Here is an 8,514-nt window from a genome sequence, read left to right as displayed (position 1 = left end):
ATTACTTTGGGGTTACCTGCTTATACCTACATACAGTAATATTAATCCCTCAAGAAATGCCCACACAGAAACTGTTGACATCTAACCTACACCATTTCCTCTCATGATTGAAGGCAATAAGATGAGAAGGAAACCCCCTCCAAAACCCCAACCTCTCCATCCCAACACTCATACAAAGCACCCAAAGTTCTACTGTCAGAATCTTAAGCTGACAGACACTTTGATTTCAGGAGCAGCAGCAGCATACACCACTGACCACACCTCGAGAAGGGCAATTGTCCTGGGGGACAGGCTGCACCCTCAAGGAGAAGTCAGCTTATCTTCTTCAGCAGTAAGCACTTCTGGTTGGACCCCTGTCAAAGCCAGAGCTGAGACAGTGATCAAGACGATGCTTGTCACAAACTGTTTTGTTATTTCTACCTCTTGCTCAGTGCCCCAAATCTACCTCCTAAGCTTCTTGCTAATATCTAGATCTCAAAGATGTGCTTGATGCTACCTAGACCACATCTCAATGGTTTTTATCTTTCCAACATGCACATTGATGATCTTTTTTCCCATGCTTTCACCATTACTTGGCATTGTGCTTGACTTACTGGGCGTGAGGGGGACATACCTCGGCTGCAGCACTGCCTTAAACTCTGTTGGCAAGTATAGTTACATTTGGCTGATATCACACTGTGTCCTGCTCTTATATTTGCTATATTGTACAAAACAGTGACTTTCAGGCTTCATCTTGAACTAGGTGACTCCCTTTTTCATTTTTGAATTTAAACATAATTATATCATTTCCCCTCCCCTTTCCTCCCTCAACTTTCCCCCATGTTTCCCCCCTTGTTCTCTTTCAAAACATAATCTCTATCTCTTTAATTATTGTTACAAACAAGACCTGAACAAGGGCAATACCAAAAATGTTGTTAATGGGAAAGGGGAAATTACATTATACCTTAACCACATAGAATGAACTACAGAGAGTCCATATAAAACACCCCAGACTGGGAAAAGAGTACACTCTCATAATCTGAAGCCCACAAAGAGGAGGAAATCTCTTAGTGTAGTAGCTAAGGCTACCATTGTCATGTGACCACTCAGTGTGTGTGCCAAGGGACTGTAGGCACAGAACTTCTGATTATCCCCAAAGACTCATCTCTCCTTGGTCACTCGAGTGAGGCAGCCCATTCCAGTTGCTGGCTACATATTTGTCTACCTGAATTGGATTCTGCACTTTACTTCTGCTGCCTCCATGGTGCTGGACCTCCCTTATACAGCTTGGTTCAACCTTGAGGCTGGTCTCAGTTCTGATCCTGCAGTTTGACTCTACGATGTATTCAATATGCAATCCTTGAAAGGTGCTCTTTACATCTTCATCAGCCTTTTGTCTCTATTTCAAGTGTAAGCTCCTTTAAACTGTTTTACCTCCATATGTCCTTTGAAAGAATGGTATAGATACGATGTAACCTACAAATATACATACATTGATATTTCTGTGTGATGTGTGATCCGAGTAGTAGTATTTAACACTGGAATGAGAAAACCCGTGCTTGCCAACAGCCAGCCACCAAGGGAAATCTGGAATCCTTGGCAAATTTCAACCAAGGAAACCAATATAGCTTGTGAATTTAATATTATTCAATAAATTCTGACATTTTGGAAAGACAAAATATGACCTCCCGAGTTTCTGACATAGCACACATACAATACCACACAAAGTATGAGCGTTGATAATAACTTGTGCTGTGACTCTCACAACAGTGTTGATACCCTTCCTTCCACCTGTTTTGATTACTGTCCTGATCATCTCCATATCTTGGTCTTATCATCAAATCTCATGAATCATCCACATACAGATTTTTGTTCTACATATTCCTTGGGTTTATTCTGATTGTTTTCCACAGCCACACTGTAACAGGACTGAACCTATACTCCTTGGCCAATTAGGCAGATGGATTGTAAAATGGCTTTAATTTGCTACTCCTTTGTCTCTATGCTTGGTATCATGTGTCTTTCAGCAGCATTCCCTCTAAAGAAGATGGCCATGTTTATATTCTTCTTGAGTCTGGTGGATTCTAGTGTCTTGCTTTGGATCGCTCAGTACAGGGCAGGGGATGCTGTGTAGTTCTCATCCTAAGCCTTAGATACATTTTGCCTTCTAATCTCTCATTCTTAGAATTCTAGGCCACCTGAGGGAAGATAATGCTCTCTGATCTAGTTACCAACTTTTTTTACAGTCAACTTCTAGCCAATATCCAATAATCAGCAAACTGATCACCTAAACACAGATTACCCAGTAAGATCGGCCAAGACCAACAGAGTCAGAGCCAGAAAAGTACTGGTATGATGATAAACAATAATAAATATCTTGTTTTAAATTACAGAATTTGAAATAGTCTGTTACCTTTAGTAACAAAAATGTTCTACTAATGATGCAACACCCAGTTAACCAGTAGATTCTTTGTTTTTATATAAATTTGATGAAATGACTTCATAGTTAACCAATATATATTCAATACATCAACATTTTTCCTTAGTTTAATACATGTTTCCTCCTTTACCTCTGTCACTTACTTTCTCTTTCATGAACCATTACAAGAAAAGTCAAGAATGTCCTAGACTTAATCTAGCAATTTATTTATTATTCCTCCCAAGCACAATCTACAATGAAATGAGTTTAGTATTTGATAAATGTCACTGTCATTTGTTGCAGCTGTCTGTTCTGAGAGCATGTGAACAATGCTTTGTGAACTTGATGACAAGGTGTTGTATTTATAGGTCTTTCACTTGTTAGTCATCTGTTAAATCAAATTTAAGTGAATGGTTTTAACTTTTTTAACAACAACTTCTTCCCTTCTTCTTCTTCTTCTTCTTCTTCTTCTTCTTCTTCTTCTTCTTCTTCTTCTTCTTCTTCTTCTTCTTCTTCTTCCTCCTACTCCTCCTCCTCCTCCTCCTCTTCCTCCTCCTTCTCCTCCTCCTCTCTTCTTTCTTCTTCTTCTTCTTCCTTCTTCTTCTTCTTCTTCTTCTTCTTCTTCTTCTTCTTCTTCTTCTTCTTCTTCTTCTTCTTCTTCTTCTTCTTCTTCTTCTTCTTCTTCTTCCTCCTCCTCCTCCTCCTCCTCCTCCTCCTCCTCCTCCTCCCCCCCCTCCTCCCCCTCCCTCCTCCTCCTCCTCCACCTCCTTCTTTTCTTCTTTTTTCACAACTTAATGACGGAAGGGTTTCTTTGGGCTTACAGGTCCAGGGGTTGCAGTGCCTCATGTCAGGAAGGTACGATGGCTGCAGGCTGGTCAAATGCTCAGTGAATGCTCACTCGGCTCCCTTTTCCTTTTTATTCAGTCTGAAATTCAAGTTCAGGGAATTCTACAAGCCACATCTAGAGTGGATCTACCCACGGCAGTTAATATCCTCTTATTAATGCTTCACACAGATGCATACAAATATATTTCTATAGTAATTCTAAAGCTTATTAATTTGACAGTTAAGATTAACCATCATACTAACATGCTGAAAAATCTAAATATTAAGAGATATTAATTCACTGACTTACATTTGCATATATATTCCAATAATACATATAAAGAAATATGAAATTATAATACATAAAAAGAGCATGGTATTCTTTTAAAGATTTATGAAAAGAGAAAACAGAAAATCTGGTCTGGATATTGGTAATTAGCTAACAAGCCATCCATGATAATATGTTTTGCAGCAATACAAAACTCTAGTCATCAAAGTAAGTATTTAATTAAGAGAGAAGGTTAAATTTCAACAGGCAGTCACAGAAGTATACCAGGTATCAGAATTATCTCCTTTTGGATTAAGATACATGTTATTTTAAAATACTCAAGAAATCAAGACCAAACTTCTTTTCCTACACAGTATAAGAACTGTGGAAATTTAAGTGAATTTGTCCTTGCTATGGAATCATTCATATATATTTTTTGTAGTATGATTACATCTATAGAAAGTTGATGCTGTATACTGATAAATAGGTATAAGTATCAAACCATGCATGCTTTAATGGGCTTAACATTCCTAGTCACAGCCCAGGGAATTAGACCCATTCATTGCCAAATGAAAACTGTGAAATCTATCACTTAGCATCTTCTCTCTCAGACTGCAAGAGTAGGCTGAAGAGACATGCTAAAGTCCATAGTTACTTTGATTAAGCAAAACCAAGGTATTGCAAATGGTGGGTTCGATCACTTTGTAGAAGAGATTTTATGGCATCTATAAACAGTTCTCTAGGGTGGCTAACTAGCCCTTAATAATTGACAATTTTCAAGAAAATCTTTATAGGCAATCTACATAATTCATGTAGCTTTCATCAGATAACTTCTGTTGTTAAAATGAGACATTATATTACTCAACAAGTGAGCAAACGCTGTTTGATGTATAAATTACAGTTCATCACTGTCAAACTAATTTAGAGTAGTGAAGTTTTTCTTATGAAAGCCAAATTCACGCAGTTTTCACAGATTAAAATTATTATAATTGTATTAGACTGTGATTATGGAAATCCGATGAACCAACCAACCAAGACAAGTAAAATGAGACACTTTAGAACATTTTATCAAGCACCAAGGTCAAACTTTTTAGGCTGTAGTAACCAGTCACAACTATGCTGGAAGACACATCGGCAGATCAGTTACTTAATAGTCTGTTCAGACTTCAAAAGCATTGGCACCTGCAAGGAAGGAAATATTGCAAAATGTTTAAAGAATGAGTTGCTGCTTCTCGTTGCTACATGACTAAGAAAATTATGCATCTTATTCTATAAAAGAACTCAATGAAATAATAGATGTAACAAAATTATTACAATTCTGCAAAAAAAAAATCACTCGTATGGATAAGCTAGCATCCTCATCATTAAAAATACCAAAATTACTTTCTGAATTATATTTGATACAACATGGTCCACTATGTACTATCGAATGGCATCTGGTTAGTTATAATTTGTGTGAATTCCCTAATGTGAAAGTTATTGTCTAATCAGTCACCACATTCATGAGGAGTTATAATTTCTATAAAGTCTCTGATTGGTTCACAGTACTCAGAAGGCAGAGACAATAGGATCTTTGTAAGTTTATGTCCAACTTGGTCTACGTAGGGAATTCAGGCCAACTAGAGTTACAGAGTGAAGCCTTGTCTTAAATAAGTAAATAAATAAATAAATAAATAAATAAATAAATAACTATCTGATGTTTAAGATTTTGTCTAGCTTGTCACTGTATTCATTAGGCCCAAACCAATGTCTAGTACAGTGGACGCACCATGGAATTTTGATGTTAAATAATTAAATAAGTAATTGCATTTGCACTGCCCTTTTCAGTGTGTAACATAAATTATTTCATTGACACCAGATTAGACCTCCAATGAGGTCTAAAAAGACCATTCTTTGAAGTTTTTACATTTTGTAAGTTGGTTATCTGCTAGAGTTCTAACCTATTACATTTAGATTGTCTTCCCTTTTTCTTACTCTATGGGCATTTCTTGTTATTGTTTGTATGTTCTTTTAGTTTGGGGAACTTCCTTTATTTTTTTCAAGAGTGAGTTCAGTAAGATACAATTTCTCTGAATTTTTCTTCATCTGAGAATGTTTTCATTTACTCTTCATTTCTGGGGGATAGTTTCACAGGTATAGGATCAGTTTCTTTTTTTTTTTTTTAAATCCAGCATTGAAAAGATCATATATTCATTCTGACCTCCATTGCTTCTAAGGATGAATTCATTTAAGTTGTTCTTTGTTAATATAAAATGTAACTTTTATCTACAGTTTTAAAGATAGTTTTCATGAGGGTTGGAGAAATGGCTCAGTGGGTAAGAGCACTTTCTGTTCTCTCAGAGGATCCAGATTCAGTTCCAGGACCCACACAAACACTTAAAGCAATTTATTACTCTTGGGGATCCAATGCTTTTCTGTTTCCTTGGACAGCAATACATTCACATTGCGCACATAAATGCATGCAGGTAAAATACTCATATATATTAAATAAATATAATTTTAAAGTATTGTTTTCTTGTTACTTAGGTTAAAGCTACTTGACTATGACATATCCCAGTGTATATTTCTATAGCCTTGTTCTACATTTGTCTTTTGACCAACTTCTTGAACCTGTGCTTTCTATCTTTGGCACATTTGTGGAAACTTTCATTTACTATGCTTTTCTTATACTGGTTTGTCAAATCTAGACATTTCACTCTGTTTCTACCACTTGGAAATACCAATTTAGTTCTTTGTTATTGTCTTACAAACTTGTTTCTTACCCAGCTTCTGAAGTTCAGCGTAAGGAAGACCTGCCTTTAAGCCTACTCCTTCCAACCTACACTACCATTGAGCTTACCCTTGGGCATTGACATGATACAAAGTCTAAAAAGGATTTTCATAAAGCTTTTACTCCTTAGCCGAAATTGTCTCCCTTTCTCCCCTTCATCATTTGTTGACATCGAGAGACTTTGTAACTGATGTTAAAACTTTATTGTGGTTTTTGCTTTACAATTTTTTTTCTGTTTTTTTGGCAGAGGGTTTCTCTGTGTAGCCCTGAATGTGCTGGAACTAAATGCATGTACCAGGCTGTTCTTGAACACACAGATATCCACTGGCCTCTGTCTCCTGAAGGCTGGGATAGAAGTGCCACCATCTCGTATCCTTCACAGTTCTTACTGAGTGGTTCTAACCTCTGATGCTATTGTTATTGACAGGGGTTGATTATCTTATTACAATCAGATTATGGATTTACTGAGATTCTTATGACAAAGATTTTAAGGACATTTTAGTTTTTCGGAAACGATCCTGTTGTTCCTGTTCTATTTTTCCAAGTGCTCACCCTGTCTAGGTTTTTATCTAGTTGCATGAACTTTGGTCCATGACAGTTTGGGTCTCAGAGTCCTGGTGATGCTAATCAGGTCTGCCCAGGTACACTGAGCCCCCTTCTTGGGGCTCTTTGGTGTCATGTGAGGAGGAATAAGAAATGCTAGCTTCACCTCTTAGTTTTCATCAGTTTTCTGAAATACGAATAAATAAATTTTAATGTAGCTAAATAGAATTTTATCTTTTTCACCAGTTTCTTTTCATTTTAATTTGGCATATGCCTAAATGGGCATGTATAATTTATGAAAATTTTCTGTACTTGTAGGTTATCAATAGTTACAGATCTTAAGTAAACGTTTAACCTTTTCTCATTGTATGTTCAGATTACCTTTTAAACAGTGATTTTTACAGATAGTTTTCTTAATTTTAAATTAATCTGTTGACTAATTTGTGGAATTAATATCACAGCAACTTAATATGATATTGAAGTATTTGATTACTACAGCCAAACAGCATTTAAATAGAGATTGGAAAGAGGGAAAAAACTAATTATGACTACATAAAAACCACAAGGAATCTACAAAACCCTTTTAACAACTAATAAAACATGTCCATATGGTTGTCTACTCTTTAAATAGCAAAGGCTGGACTTCAACTCCTAATTCTCTTGCTTCTACCTCCCAAGTCCTGGGATTTTGGGATACACCACTGGCATATTCTGGTAGAAATTATGTGTGCTCATTTTGTAAGGATTTCCCTGTAGCCAGTTATCTGTGTTCTTGTCCAAGCTTTACATTCAATATTTAAAAACAGAGAAAACTACGTGAGGCTTCTTTCTCCCTACTGCTGCTGTGAAGTGAGGACAGAAGTCCTGATATAACAGATACGAAAGTACATGAATGAGAAATGAACACAGAGACATTACCGGTGAACTTTGACAAAAATGCAAGCGCTATTTAAGGAAGGATTGAGAGCCTCTTCAATAAAGGGTGCCAGAGGAGGGAGTTATTATCACAGCAATCTGTAAACAAGCGAGCTCTCTATCAAAACAATACAATTTACTTGAAAACTGACTCAACATGACTTACAGACTTACAACATAAACCTTCTAGAAGCCATGTAGGAAAAAGTATAGAAGGCTAGGAACATGCATATAATTTTTAGACTTGACACCAAAAGTATGATCCATAACAGGAGAAATTAATAAATTGTCTTGAGCCCATAGGTTTTGAGACTCACTCAATGCATAAAACATAGCAACCATTTGTGCTCTAATGCTGATTGATTACACAATCATATCGTTGAAAGGAACTGAACACATAATTTAAATTCTGCTTAATAAATTCTCACTTGCTAAGTATTCTTCTACAACATATTCAAATAAGCACTTTTTCATATTTTCCCATTGCAAGTTATCATTTATCACTTGAAACACATAATACTATGTCACTCTTTGTTGGCAAAGTTAAAAGATGAAAGAGAACAGAAACATATCAAGTAAAGCCTACAAGCTTGGGTATTTACTGGGAAAACAGAAGTTGGCTGACTAAGTTGTTTATATGATTGAAAGAGACATAAGAAACAAAATGTAGGTTGTGGAATTCTCATGAACGGCTGGCCTGGTATATGGATGGAAATACAGGATCCAGATTGGTATGAGCTGTTCTGAGAGTAGTTAAATAATAAAGGTTTTGTTTTGACCTTTGTAAAAGATTAT

The sequence above is a fragment of the Rattus norvegicus genome, chromosome 4, assembly GCF_036323735.1.
Source record: "Rattus norvegicus strain BN/NHsdMcwi chromosome 4, GRCr8, whole genome shotgun sequence".
NCBI lineage: Eukaryota > Metazoa > Chordata > Mammalia > Rodentia > Muridae > Rattus > Rattus norvegicus.
The sequence above is the reverse complement of the archived record's forward strand: the minus strand, read 5'-3'. Positions refer to the sequence as shown.